Here is a 15,535-nt window from a genome sequence, read left to right as displayed (position 1 = left end):
GACAGCTCTAGTGAAATGCATTTCCTGGCAATGGCTGCCAGACACACCCCTACGCCTTGTTCTCCACCATGCTCATGCTAAAGGCCCAAGGGCAGGAGAGACGCAGGCAGGCAAGCAAGAAGTAGCATTGACATCATTTTGTGAATGCTGGGGGAACAACCTCTAAGCTTTCCCCAGTAAGCAGAGCAGCAGCCTCAGCTTCAGCCAGCAGCCCTCGTAGAGCAGTGGCTCCTTGGAGGCCTAGCAGGAAACGTCTTGGGGAACAGACAAGGGCAGTCACTGCTTCTTGCCTTGATGCTGGCCTGCACAACCAAGAGCGCGTACAGTGGCCCTGAAAGGAGCATGCTCCCTCCCTGCACGTGCATTGCGAGTTATTCCCGTAACACAATCCCCCCCAACTGAAAAAAGACACAAGTTGTGAAAGAATGCGCGGAGCTACGTTTAATTAAAATTGTCCTTGGAGTAACATTAAAAATGTTAAAAGAAGATGCAAACGAGAAGGGGGAGGGGAAGGGTCCACAAGAAGGCCTGCTTCTCCCGAAGGTGGGTGGCCAACATCATGGCAGGGCAGGCATGAGCACCCAGATGTTACATTCATTCCACTGTGACACTGAGCTCACTGGTTTGGGGTGGAGAGCTAATAGGCTTTGTTTTCCCATTTTTCTTTTTCTTTGCTTTGCCTTTTCTTTTTAAAGATATATATATATATATATATATATATATATTTAAATATATACAATTTTTAAAAAAGATTATTTATTTATTTGAAATACACAGTTAGAGGCTGAGAGAGAGAGAGAGAGAGAGAAAGAGAGATCCTCCATCACTGGTTCATTCCCCAAATGGCTGCAACAGCCAGAGCTGGGTTGATCTGAAGCCAGGAGCCAGCAGTTTCTTCCCAGTCTCCCACGTGGGTTCAGGGGCCCAAGCACCAGGGCCATCTTTTGCTGCTTTCCCAGGCTATTAGCAAGGAACTGGATCAGAAGTGGACCAGCCAGGACACAAAGCGGCACCCACATGGGATGCTGGCACTGTAGGTAATGGCCTTACCCACTTTGCCACAGCGCTGGCCTGTAAAGACTTATTCATTTGAAAGAGAGCAAGAGAGATCTTCCATCCACTGGTTCACTCCCTAAATGGCCACAACCAGATCTGGTCCAGGTAAAAGGCAGGAACCTGGAACTCCATCCGGGCCTCCTAGGTACGTGGCAGGGGCTCAAGTATTGAGCTGCCTACTGTTGCTTTCCCAGGCACATTAGCAGGGAGCCGGATCAGAAGCAAAGCAGCGGGGACTCAAACGGGTGCACTGCTGTGAGATGCTAGCGTTGCAGATGGCAGTTTAGCTCACTGTACCACAGCACTGGCCTCTATTCTTCCATTTTTTTTTTTTCGTAGAGAGATCCAGCAATAACAAGTATGGAGGGGGACACGAGGAGTTTAGAGACAGGAATCACAGCAAAAATGAAACTGTTAGGAGTTAGAGCAGTCAGCACTTTCCCTGGGGCTGACACCTGGGAAGCGGGTGGCGCATCACTTATCTTTCCCCATCCCGCCCTGGCCACAGTGCAGCTCACACAGGCTGGAGGGGGTGAGGCTGTGGGACCCATGGGGGAAGGAGGAGGATGGATCAGCAGAACCAGGTGGAGCCAGTCTGACCCAGACAGGGGGACTGGCTTTAGGTCTGCAAGATGCATTTTGAGGTTTCTGGGACCTTTATGGTCTGAAGACAGACACTTTGAAGGAAATCACAGACCCCAAGGAGGTTTGTGGGGTTTCTGGGGTTGGGGGTGGTGATGAACCAAACTTTTCTCAATTTGGGCTGCTAGTTTCTGCTTTGTGGACACCTTGATTCATATATTTTCATTTATTTAGTTAGTCGAGAGAGAGAGAGAATCGCCCATCTTCTGTTTCATTCACCAATGGACCACAATGGCCAGGACTGGGCTGGACTGGGCCAGGCTAAAGCCGGGATACAGGAGCTCAGAGTCTCCCACATAGGTGGCAGGGACTCAGCTCTTTGAGTCACCACCTGCTGCCTCCCAGGGTGAACATTAGCAGAAAGCTGGAGTTGGGAACTGAGCCAGGACTCAAACCCAGACACTCCAAGATGGGATGCAGGAGCCTCAGCCAATACCTAATTTTTTTCCCTTAAGATTAATTTCATTTGTTTTAAAGGCAGATTGACAGAGAGACAGACAGAGGGAGAAGGAGATCTTCCATCTGCTGGTTCACCCTCCAGATGGCTGTAACTGCCGGTACTGAGCCAGGTCAAAGCCAAGAGCCTGGAATTCCATCTGGCTCTCCCACATGGATGGCAGGAGCCCAAGTATACGGGCCATCTTCCACTGCTTTCCCAGCCAGCTGGATTGGAAGCAGAGTGCTCTGATATGGGATGTTGGCTTCGCAGGTGCAGCTTAATCCACTGTACCACAACAAAGGCCTCTCAGCTGCCAGGTCAAGTGCCAGCCCTGGCTGTGTTATTCTTGAAGCACAACCCAGTCTTGAAGAAAAGCAACAAGAAACTGGCTTACTGGGCCTGGATTTGTTTTAAGAGGAAGGAGTTTGTCACTTCAAAGCACAGTGCTGTACACCATGAATGATGCAATTTTATTTGGGAATTTAAAAAAGGGAAAAGTAATTATGGACAATAATAACACCTGTTCATTACCACTCCATGGATATTTATGGCAGCACTGTGTATAACAGAAAGCCAAGCAACTTAAATGTCACCCTATGTAGAATACATAGAATTGTTACACACATTGTGGGTTGTACATCTAATAAAATACTCTACAATCAGAGAGAGAGAGAGAGAGAGAGAGAGAGAGAGAGAGAGAGAGAGATCTCAAGCCCATATTACTTGGTACCTGAATGTGGCAGGCACCATGCAGGAGAATAAGGAACTCCTGAATTTCAACTCTGAGTGTTGAGTGCTTCAAGTTCTCTGACATTCTCTTTATGAGTAAATTCTAGTTTAAAACTTTCCATTGTTCTAAGTGTCATCCAAAACCTTGTTATAAATATGCTAGGCCCCTATGGTGATGCCACGCTTTCAATGTCCTTCACAGCTGATCTGAGGTCTATACACTAGAATTTACTAATGTTCTCATGACCTGAGTACATTTCATGATCTCTCTGGGTCTCTAATTCTTCATCAGGAAAAGGAAGATAGACAAGGAAGAGGAACAGATGTCTATCAGTTAGGATGCTTTTGACTGCAAGGCACAGAAAACCAACTCTACCAGGCTTAAACAATCAGGTCCAAGTCTTCTCATACAGAAGCGGCAAGACAGAGGTAGGCTAAGCTTCAGAACTGGCTGATCCAGGGGGCCCAGGATTTAACTGAGTACCTCAGTATTCCTGTCTTCCTGTCTAACTCATCTCAGGCAGGCTCCTCCGGGGGTGTGGGATGGTCTTCACTCCCATCATGTGATAGGAAAATTCCCTTCCTTGGTCTTTCTCCTCATCTGTGAATGCCATCTCTGTCTTTTCTATTTAGAGCTTACCCCAAAAGGAGAGGGTATCCAACCATGACTCAGTGCTTTGAAGGAACTAAGTTTCAAATGTTTTTAAAGGAAGCCAAGAAAGTAATGCTTCAGCATAGCATAGCTTGAGCAGTGAGCGTCGTGCTGAAGACACGGGTTAAAGAGGATTACAGTCCCTCCATGAAGGCCAGGTGCACTTTGAGGCTCAGAACTTTTTGGAATTTTGGAAGACTTTAGAGTATGTGACTTCTATATTTCACAGTAGCTCCAATATAGTCCCCTGTAATCAGACACATTGATATTTTTATAGAAATATTTATTGGGACTGGCACTGCAGCATAGTGGGCTAGGCCTCTGCCTGGGTGCCAGCATCCCATATGGGTGCTGGTTCTAGTCCCAGCTACTCCTCTTCCAATCCAGCTCTCTGCTAGGGCCTGGGAAAGCAGTAGAAGATGGCCCAACTCCTTGGACCCCTGCACCCACGTGGGAGACCCAGAAGAAGCTCCTGGCTCCTGGCTCTGCAGCTCTGGCTGTTGCAGCCATCTGGGGAGTGAACCAGAGGATGGAAGACCTCTCTCTCTGTCTCCCTCTCTCATCTGTAACTCTGCCTCTCAAATAAATAAATAAAACATCTTTTAAAAAAGAAATATTTATTAATGTTCCACCAAAGAAGTTAAAAACATAAATATTTTTATATTAACTTAGGCCAAGTTGTGCTGCCAAGTAAGTTCAGTTGATTTTAGTGTTGCCATCAAGTCAATTATAACAGTTTTCAGAAACCTTTTACTTTTTTTTTCCACTTGAAAAGCAGAGACATAAAGAAAGATAGCTAGACATACAGACATTTCTATCTGCTGGTCCTCTCACCAAGCCCCTCAACAGCTAGGGTTTGGTTAGGCCAAAGACAGGAGCCTGAAACTCAATTTAGGTCCCCCACATGAGAGTAAGGGACACAAACAGTAGGATGCAGAGATCCCAAGTGGAGTCCTAACTGCTGTGCCAGTCCCCTCCCCCTTCAGATATTCTAGGATATTGGAATTGGATAATGAATTGCTGCTGTATTCATAAATATTTATAAGTATATATATGTGTCCTCAATTTATTGTAAGATTGAGTAAAGGGTAAAATCTTCCCATGTTTTCCAATATTGGCTGAATATTCTAGAGAATTAATGAACATGTAATGATGCTTAACTCACTTATAGAATTTATAGATCTTGCTATTGGAATCAATAATGCATTTAAATGATAATATAAGGTGATATACACAACATTCAAATGTTCTATTTACACTTTATTGATTTTTATCCAGACAACCAAGGTGCAATTATCACAACTTAAAATGACTTTCTCTAAAGATCAATTGAAATGCTAGCTTTACTTGACCTAATAATGAAGTGTTATTGCTGAAATGCAGGTTTTTCTCCAGTTTGATAACCATAGGACTTTTGGTCAGAAAGTTTTCTTTAAGGTCTATGCTGAAGCGGAGTGAGTGACACTTGTCCAAACAGTGCCATGAAGGGCTCTAAAAAACATGCTAGTAACAATTAATTATAGCCATGATGCATTTGCTCTTGTTAGCACATTTAATTTTTTTTATTTTTTTATTTAATTTTTTTTGACAGGCAGAGTGGACAGTGAGAGAGAGAGACAGAGACAGAGAAAGGTCTTCCTTTTGCCATTGGTTCACCCCCGAAGTGGCCGCCGTGGCTGGCGCGCTGCGGCCGGCGCACCACGCTGATCTGAAGCCAGGAGCCAGGTGCTTCTCCTGGTTTCCCATGGGGTACAGGGCCCAAGCACTTGGGCCATCCTCTACTGCACTCCTGGGCCACAACAGAGAGCTGGCCTGGAAGAGGGGTAACCAGGACAGAATCCGGCGCCCCGACCAGGACTAGAATCCTGGCCAGCACATTTATTTTTTAAGGTTTATTTTATTTACTTGAAAGTCAGAGTTACGGAGAGAGGTAGAGACAGAGAGAAAGGTCTTTCATCCGCTGCTTCACTCCCCAGATGGCTGCAACGGCCAGAGCTGCACCGATCCAAAGCCAGGAGCCAGGAGCTTCTTCCAGGTCTCCCACTTGGGTGCAGGGGCTCAAGGACTTGGGCCATCTTCTACTGCTTTCCCAGGACATAGCAGAGAGCTGGATTGAAAGATGAGCAGCTGGGACTAGAACTGGTGCCCAATGTTGGATGCCAGCACTTCAGGCCAGGACTTTGACCCACAGCACCACAGTGCTGGCCCCAGCACATTTAATTGTATGCAAGCACAGTTGTTCTCTGTCCTGACACAGAATCTTCAAAACCTCAGCTCTCCAGAGCCTGAGAAGCTGTACCAAATAAGTTTACAATCCCTAAAACTTCAGTAGTTTCATTAGTATTCTTCACTGCAAAGATAGCCCGGATCTAATTTATGCAGAGCTTTGAAGATAAAATTGAGAGTCTTGAGTTAAATTCAGTTGTATCTCAGCAAGAAGTAGAAGAAGGAATCACAACTCCTACCTTTTCCTTAACACAGGGAAAGCCACGATGGAGGGAGAGGCTAACCCAGACATTTTCTGCTTGATGAAGCCCTGCAGAATGCGGCCCTGGCTTGGCCTCTGCATCCACGCAGGCTCCTGTTGTATTTTGCCACATTAGATGCAGTCTCTCACTCTCTCAGATCACCTTTGCTGGTTTGTAAAACATGACACTTTGGGTAGGTTTTTCTCCTTCGTTTCCTGTGGTTTTCAGAAGACTTCACTGTCAATCTTCTTGTCACATCCGTTTGCACTGCTGTTTGAGCTTGCCTTGGTGTCAGCACTCAGGGCCCTGGTTCATCCCCATTCCTTCACTCTTGATATTCACGACAAACTTATTTCATGGCTGAAATGTAAAATATTCATGTACAGATGACACTGTGCCTCTAATGATTGCAAATGAGCCGCTGGCCTCTTTCATGGGAGCTCCTCAGAGGGGGAGTTGAGAACAGCTATGGGATTTTTCTTTCTCCCTCGTTCCTTTACACAGACATAAAAACTCTTTTCACACCACCACCTACCCCAGGCAAATGCACTTAAAGTTCTCTGTTGCCCCCATCTCCCTGCATTTGCCTGGAGAATGTGTGTCCCTGTGACCCGTGACCCACATCTAAGGCTCTCTGGAAACCCGCAACCGGAGAAATCATAGAAACTAAATGAAAGCAACAAAATGTACTTTCAGATTTTTATGCAGTTATTTTCATTTTATTTTGAAAGATAGAAAGAGAGAAAGAGAGAGAGAGATTGATTTTTCCAACCACTGGTCCCCTCTCCAAAGGCCCACAACAGCCAAGGCTGCACCAGGCTGAAGCCAGAAGCTGGACATTCAACCCAGGTCTCCCATGTTGGTGGCAGGGACTCAAGTACTTGGGCCATCACCTGCTGCCTCCCAGGATGCATTATCAGGAAGCTGGATTGGAAACAGAATAACCAGAATTGGAGCCAAGCACTCTGATAAGGCGTATGGGTGCCCCAGGAGGCATGTTAATCATTGCTTAATAAAGGACTCTTTTTACCTGTATGTCCAGGTAATTTCTTGTCTTTTCTGTCCCTTAACTCAATAGATTAAGAAAACCCAAAGGGCCGGCGCCGTGGCTCAATAGGCTAATCCTTTGCCTGCGGCGCCGGCACCCCGGGTTCTAGTCCTGGTTGGGGCGCCAGATTCTGTCCCGGTTGCTCCTCTTCCAGGCCAGCTCTCTGCTGTGGCCAGGGAGTGCAGTGGAGGATGGCCCAAGTGCTTGGGCCCTGCACCCCATGGGAAACCAGGAGAAGCACCTGGCTCCTGGCTTCAGATCAGCACAGCGCGCCAGCCATAGCGGCCACTTGGGGGGTGAACCAACGGCAAAAGGAAGACCTTACTCTTTGTCTCTCTCTCTCTCTCTCTCACTGTCCACTCTGCCTGTCAAAAAAAGAAAAAGAAAAGAAAAAAGAAAAAGAAGACCCAAGGAAGTTTTAACCCAATGCTGTTTTCCTTGCCAACTTCCCTCAAGATTCCAGCTAACATGAACCTGAAACAAAACAAAAGGCCAAAATAGAAGCACCTCCCTCAGTTTTAGGCTCACTATTACACGTATGAATGATTTCTTGAAGTCCAGAGCTCGCACATCTGTAAAAGGCGAAAGATTTATACGATCTGAAGAAAAGCCAGAGTATTGCACATCTGTATTTCTTTCATTATCAGTCTATAATTAATTGCCCTACGTAAAAATAAGAAACCAGAGAGAAATAGGAAGTCATCAAATGAACTCATAATTTAGAGTAAATTATGCATACTCTTATTTTATGGGATAAGACTCAAACCCTCCTCTCTGCAGTTCAAGATCAAACCTCAATGGGATGTTTCTGTATTTAAAAGTCTGCTTGGTTGGTTCACAAAAATCTTACTATAATGAAGAGGTACATAGATTAGCTTAAGTGGTACTTTATTTGGTCAATGAATGACTTTCTATCCTGTAACAGTCAATGACCTGTAAGGGTCCAAAAGTGATGACTAATTATTTCTTAAATTTGATTAGTTTACTCAACACAGTAGAATGAACCCAGAAAGGACAGTGTATGTAGACATGGCAACTTAGAGATAGTGAGGACTTGGACTGGTGACTGACAGCAGCTCCAGCCTTGCTAGCCTCCCAGAAAATTGTTCCACATCCAATTGCTTTGAACATAAGAATCTAGAAAGACTGTGCAGCTCCTTCATCAAGGCATCAGCCAAAGCCCTGCTTTCCCTCTGAGAGCCAATAATCTTGAAAAAACAGTGAGATCAGTGAAGTCTAGAGTCTAAATTAATATGAAAACAATACTGAATATTCTTTTGAGCAACCATGAAGCTTGAAAGAACAACAAAATTCATCTTTGTGATAATCTTATTTGTGGGGGTGAGAAGGGGTGGGGTACATGGGGAGGATCAGTACCATGGAACACATCTAATATGGGATTATTAATTTCAGCTCAAAAGTGCTGTTTGTATCTCCTGCTTATGACAAATAATTGATGATTAGTATTGCCTGAATTAATTGTGCTTTGAGTTTTCTCTGAAAACCCAGAATATTTGTTGTTCTTTTTTTTTTCTCCTGTGTAAAAAATTTGGATGCCTTCACCTGTTCCTTGAAACTGAAATTGGGTCAATAGTTTTTTTTTTTTTTCATAAAAACTTAAATGGAACCAGGATTGTTATTTTAAGGAAAAATATTTATCTTGCAATCATAATCCAGGGCAAAACAGTCATATTTAATATGAAACTCCTACAGAAACAGAGCAACTTCAAGGCCCTCCCCATGCACCCCACCCTACCTCACCCCCACAAATAAGCTCATCACAAAGATGATCTTAAAAGTAACCACATGGACTATCCCAGTGACTCCTCAGGTACCACCTTTTAGGTAGCCCAGAGCGTATCCTGCCAGGCATTGCCAGGGAGACTTTGAGTACTGTGTATTTACCCCCTAGCCAACAGGAAATGCATCAGCCCCTTGCCCCAGTGTACAAAGCTGGAAATAATGCACTTCAAAAAGCTGTCTTTGGGGCTGCAGTTAAGACACTGCTTGGCATGCATTCATCTCACACTGGAGTGCCTGACTGTAAGTCCCAGCTCCACTCCTGATTCCAGCTTCCTGCTGATGTGCTCTATGGGCAGGCAGTGGATGATAACTCCAGTAGCTGGGTCCCTGCCATTTACCTGGGAGAGCCAAATTGAATCCCTGGTTTCTGGTTTCAATATGGCACACTCCCAGCTGTTGTGTGTTATCAGAGGAGAGAAACAACAGGTGAGGAATCTCTTTCTGCCTTTCAAATAATTAAGATAGGTAAATAAATAAAAATTTTCAAAAAGCCGTGTCTTAATATACAGATTTGCATAACAGGTGGGCTAGAACAGGAAATTTTGCTTGTTTTACTTACATGTATATCTGAAGCACCTCGAACCAGTGCCTGAAACATACAAGATGCTCAACAAGTGAATGACCAAATGATGACAGATAAGCCAGGTGGTCTGGTACTAGGCAAATGGAAGACTTTCAAAGTCATACAAAACCAGCACAACAGAGGAGGATTTCCCCGAAGCCTGATCTACTGCTTCTAGCTTTCAAGGGTTATTTATGAACTATCCTTCTCTCTCCACAGAAGAAAAAAATTTTCTTTGGTCTAAGTTTAGAAGCACAATGGTCATTCATAGGACATATGGATAATTATAATTCTACTATATAATCGTTTACAGTAGCCTATTTCTCCAAAGCCTTTATTCATTTGGCTTATTAACAGCAACACCAACAAAAAACTTTGAGATTAAAGAAAATATTTTAATATACAAGGGTATTTCAGAAAGCTCATGGGAAAATGGAATCAAAATATGCTTATTTTGGTGCAAAACATTTTGAAATTCATGCAGAGTTTTTTCATAATAAATATGTTCCATGAATTTTTTGATGATCCCTGTATGTTAATATATTCATTTTATATCAACACAGTTATAAAATACCACTTTTAATATGAATTAATGGAAGAAGGAGCCCTTTAAGGCAAAAGTGCCCAGGGCCCAAGAAAGTCAGACTGCAGACCTGATCATTAGGCCATGAACTCATAATGCAGGGGAATCACATGTTTCTTTGTAAACTCATAGCCTAGCACAAGACCAAGGAAACATTTGGTGCTTAATGTATGATTGAGGAAGGAATGAAATAAATTAATGAACATATATTCTTAGTGAAAACCAGACCAAAAACCATTGGAAATCAGATGGTTTAAGTGCTGTAGGATGCAGCAAAGAGTGAGGGCTGATGAAATAAGATGAATGTGTGGGTGAAGGCTGGTGACAGTAGATCAGATCAGACCACCACAGAGAAGGCTTGGGCAGTGAAGCCAGGGAGATGGAGGGGAGTCTGGGGGAGCTTCTGTCACCCGTGTGGTGCTGTGTCCACGTTTGATGGCTTTCTGCCAACCTGGTGAATAGAGGAATCTGAGAGCTACAAGTGCATCTTCTATTGATGAGAAGAAGAAAGCCTATTAAAGCACTGAGAAGGTAGAATCTGATTTGAATGCCCTTCCCACTACTCAAGAAACTCTTCCAAATGGCCTGATTTGTCTTTACAAAGCAGGGTGAAATGAACAAACACTTCATTTTGTGTATGATACTCACACATGTGAGCAATTCTACACATACCATAATCAAAGAAACTAATAGTTATACAGTATTTTCAGTGACAAAATCGGACACTTGAATTTCTTAGCCGTTTCAACTCGATTGCACTTCTGACTTGGAATCATTGGCATTTGCCTGGCCACCTCCCAAGTGGGAAGTCTGCCCCTATCTGCCTTACTAAATTGGTCAGATAACTAAATGTATATATAGTCCACACTGCCTCAGGTCAAACCAGAACCAAGAGCTCTCTCTGATCAGGTGTGAGCAGCACCAGAGGGAGACAATGAATTATAAATAAAGTAACAAAACCCTTCCACTATTATTTTTAAAGATTTATTTTAGTTATTTGAAAGACAGAGTTAGAGAGAAAGGTAGAGACAGAGAGAGAGGTCTTCTATCCGCTGGTTCACTCCACAGATGGCCGCAACGGCTGGAGCTGTGCTGACCCAAAGCCAGGAGCCAGGAGCTTCTTCTGGGTCTCCCACGTGGGTGCAGGGGCTCAAGGACTTGGGCCATCTTCTACTGCTTTCCCAGGCCAAAGCAGAGAGCTGGATCGGAAGAGGAGCAGCCAGGACTTGAACCGGCACCCATATGGCATGCTGGGGCTTCAGGCCAGGGCGTTAACCCACTGCGCCACAGTGCCAGCCCAAACCCTCCCACTATTAACAAAAAAATGGGAGGATTTCCAGGTGTGAAGAAAGTGTTCTCTTCTGGTTTCACTCTGATTCTAAGAAATCCTAGTTCCAGTGGGCCCATAAGTCCTTCTCTTTCTTGGATGGGAGCAAGCAAACTGTACCCAAACTTTGGATCCATTCTTGAATCATTTAACAAATACATTGAATAAATATTTTGCACAAATTGCCTACTAGGATATGAGATGAATGCCATTGGCACTCCGTCTTCAAAGAGTTTACAGTCTAATTGGAAGTCCACCCAACAGGAGGAAGAAGAGCCCAGAATGGTGGGAGCCACATGATCACAGTGTTTAGGATCACTTGGGTCCATTCTGCCTTTAGAATCTTTATAATCTCTATGAGAAGCTAGTCTAGTAGAGAATAAATATTAAATGCATGTATACATGGGCGTATACATGAGTGAACACATGAATGAAAGAATGGTCTTGATTAATTAGGCTACACGCGTGACCATTCAGTGAGTCTCAACAGAGCTCATCGCTGCAGAACAGAAGACACTGTATTACTAGCTATTGTAAAAATACCAGATTCACTAGCCATTGGCCTCATTTAATAGACCCTGAAATAAGGTTGGAGTTTGTGAACTCAAGAGGCTTCCTTAGCCTTGGCAGCTCATGACAAGAGCCTCAGGTAATGACTGACATCATTAATAAGAGTGTCAATTGTTAAATTAACAACAGGAGTCACTGTGCATTTACTCCCCATATAGGATCTCTGTCCTTAATGTGTGGTACTATGCAAATTAATGGTAAAATAGTACTCAAACAGCACTTTATACTTTGTGTATCTGTGTGGATGCAAACTGTTGAAATCTTAGTATATACCAAGTTGATCTTCTGTATATAAAGATAATTGAAAATGAATCTTGATGAAGAATGGGATGGGAGAGGGAGTGGGAGATGGGAGGGTTGCAGGTGAAAGGGTGGATATGGGGGATGATGGTGGATGAGTTGTCAGAAAGAGCTGGCCCTACTCATAGTGCCATGAGAAGATCCAATCAGTGTTAGATTATGTAAGTCATTCTCAAGAAAATGAAAAGCTTAATGAGCTGAATTCTGCTGTATGCGGCATGTACTCACTGTAAAGAGAAAGCACGTTAGCCTCCAGGCAGAAGAACCCTTTAGTAGGAACCTGCTGAAGGATGTGTAAATAGGCCAGTGTTCCCCTGACAAGCAGCCTTCCCAACAAATCAAAATTTAGAATTGACAGCTCATGCCACTTGGCAGCACACTGACTTGCCCCGCCCCTGTGCCTGCTAACATTTTTATCCCCAAGGTTTCCTGGCTCTTACAACTTTTTGCTTTAACCTCCTTGTACCCAACCTGCCATCTTCATGCCAGGTTATGTCATTCTTATCCCAAGAAAAATTTTAAATGAAATATACTCTATTGGTTATAACAGAAGCCATCTCAATGAGTTTTTATGTATGCATTCATATGGAAAAACTGGCTATGATGGAGGACAAGATAATCATGTGAAGGCAGCCTACCCAGGGAAAGTACAGTAGAAACTGAATTATCGACACCTCAGGTCTTGTTCTCTGGGTTTTCTCATTCTCTAGATTCTATACAAAGTAAGCCAAATGAGAGATATTTTGCTGACTGTAAATTGTGATATAATCTTTTCTGTAGCTGCCAGACTGGAAGATGTTCAACTAGGCCTGGCATGAACGAAGGATCAAGAATAAATAAGAGCTCAGTTTAATCAATAAATAGTTTTGGGCAGCTGACAAGTTGTATACCCTACATTAAGTATCAGAAATATAAAGATAGGTAAAATCTGTCCTTGGCTTGAGGGAGCTTGTGGTCTAGTGGAAGATATGGACACTTCAATGTAGGATAATTGTACAGTGTGCTAAGAACTCAAATGTTGAAGGATCTGAATCCTCCACCAGATCACAGGCCACCTGAAAAGGGGGAAAACTCCACCTAGCTGAGGGCAGTAAAGGAAGGAAGGTTAATCTAGAGTTAAAAATGATTCTGAAGTAGTCATGCTAATGTCATAATGAAAGATCTTGTTATCACATACCAACATACAAAGTCCTATCTTTTTATTTTTAAGCCACTATGTTTCTGGGGAATCATTTCTTTTCTTTTTTTTTAAAGATTTATTTTATTTATTTGAAAGACAGAGTTACAGAGAGAGGTAGAGACAGAGAAAGAGGTCTTCCATCAGTGCTTCACTCCCCAGATGGCCGCAACGGGCAGAGCTGTGCCAAACTGAAGCCAGGAGCCAGGAGCCTCCTCCAGGTCTCCCACATGAGTTCAGGGGCCCAAACACTTGGGCTATCTTTCACTGCTTTCCCAGGCCATAGCAGAGAGCTGGATCAGAAGTGGAGCAGCCGGGACTAGAACTGGCGCCCATATGGGATGCCGGTGCTTCAGGCCAGAGCTTTAACCCGCTGCACCACAGTGCTGGCCCCAAGGGAATCATTTCTTAATTTCTGTCTCAGTGGATCAAATGAGGATTCCATGGCTCAAATGATGGTTCGTTTCATAGCCAAAGCAGTATGAGATTTAATTATTTTAATAACTCAGGATTGGTAATCCACACAGCTCACTACCTAGATCCTGAAATTTGACCAAAGTTTTGTGATTTGTTTAGAGCAAAGTTGATCACTGCTGACATTTTGGACTGGACAAATGTTTGTTGTAGGACTGTACAGTGTATTACAGGATATTTAGACTATATCCATTGATGCCAGTGGACCCACTCTCCCCCTATTTAGACAAACAAAACGTCTCCAATTGCAAAATAGCTCGAGAGCCACAAACATCCTTAGCTAAGAACCACAAGTTAGGGTGTTTGTAGAAAAACACAATCATGTCTATTTTTTTTTTTTTCAAGAAATCAATCTATATCTGGGTTCTGTGTTACAAGCAAAACCTAGGGACCTATCATCATTATGTAGTTAAACTTTTCCTTAGACAGTTCCTACTTGAGACCCCACGACAGCTGTGGCAGCAACTTCAAATTTCTCCCCAGAATCAGGTACTTCCTGTTCTTGCCAATGAGCTAATGCAAAATTGGTGTACACAGCTTCCAACAACACCCTTAAAGAGTGGAAAGTGCCCTTTTCCGTTTATTTTTCAGCCACCTGATGTAAATGTAATTACTGGAACCCCAGCAGCCATACTTGACTATGAGGTGAGGTGACAAGAGAATTGAACATATAAACATCATCACAATGGATGGAAAAGACTGACACTATAGTGCAGCCTTACTAGCCCTCCAGATTCTACATGAGATATTGTTGTGCCATAATTATTATTGGTCTCTGTTAATTTAAATTGCATCTAATACTAACTAATATAGTTGCCTATAGTAGGCATTTATCATATTTCAAAAAATCTCCAGGCTGCTATTTTCATCCATTAGGAAACTTGGTCCACAATGCAAGAGGTTTGTTATAACATTCCCACCCCTTTCATTCTATTAGCCAGTCCATTACACAAGACATGTTGTTTGCTCCCAATTACTATCTACCTATCATACACACAAAAAAGAAATGAGAGTGCTATTTATTGAAAGAGTTGCATGAAAAAGTGTACTCTTCTATAGTTCATGTGGAAATGTGACATGTTGCCGTCTGGAAGAATCATTTAATGTCATCTATAGAATTTAAAAATACTTAAGTTGTTTCACCCAACTATCTCTAAGAAGCAAAATCAGTACTACTGAAAGATTTATATTTAGGAATATTTGTTTTTTTCCCACAGAAAGCAAATATTTTTATAAGATAAATGGATGACTATATTTGAGATTCGTTAACATAGAGTTTATTTAAAATTATGGGAATGAATGAACTAACAGCTTTGGGTTGAAAAGAGAGTTGAGGACTGAGCCCTGGAAGGTTCTAACATTTTTGGGTCAGGAACATAAAGATCCAGTCAAGGAAAATGAGACATACTGGTTAGTGAAGTTGGTGGAGAACAAGGAGACTGGTGTCCTGGCACCCGAGAGAAGAAGGGTTTTAGGAATAGTGGACTAATCAGCTGTGCCAAATGTGACCAAAATATTGAGTAAGATGAAGACAAAGAGGGAACCATCTTACAGGGCAAAATGAAATCACTGAAGATATTGGCAAAGCCAATAGCAATGGCTTGGTGTAATGGGTTCAAGAGGTGAGGATTTTTGCTGAAAGAGAAGTGGGTCAGTAGGTTAATAAGAGATTTTGTTTAGAAGCAAAGCAGTGCAGCATGCTTTT

This window comes from Oryctolagus cuniculus, chromosome 11 (genome assembly GCF_964237555.1).
Source record: "Oryctolagus cuniculus chromosome 11, mOryCun1.1, whole genome shotgun sequence".
Lineage (NCBI taxonomy): Eukaryota > Metazoa > Chordata > Mammalia > Lagomorpha > Leporidae > Oryctolagus > Oryctolagus cuniculus.
Note: the sequence above shows the minus strand (reverse complement) of the source record.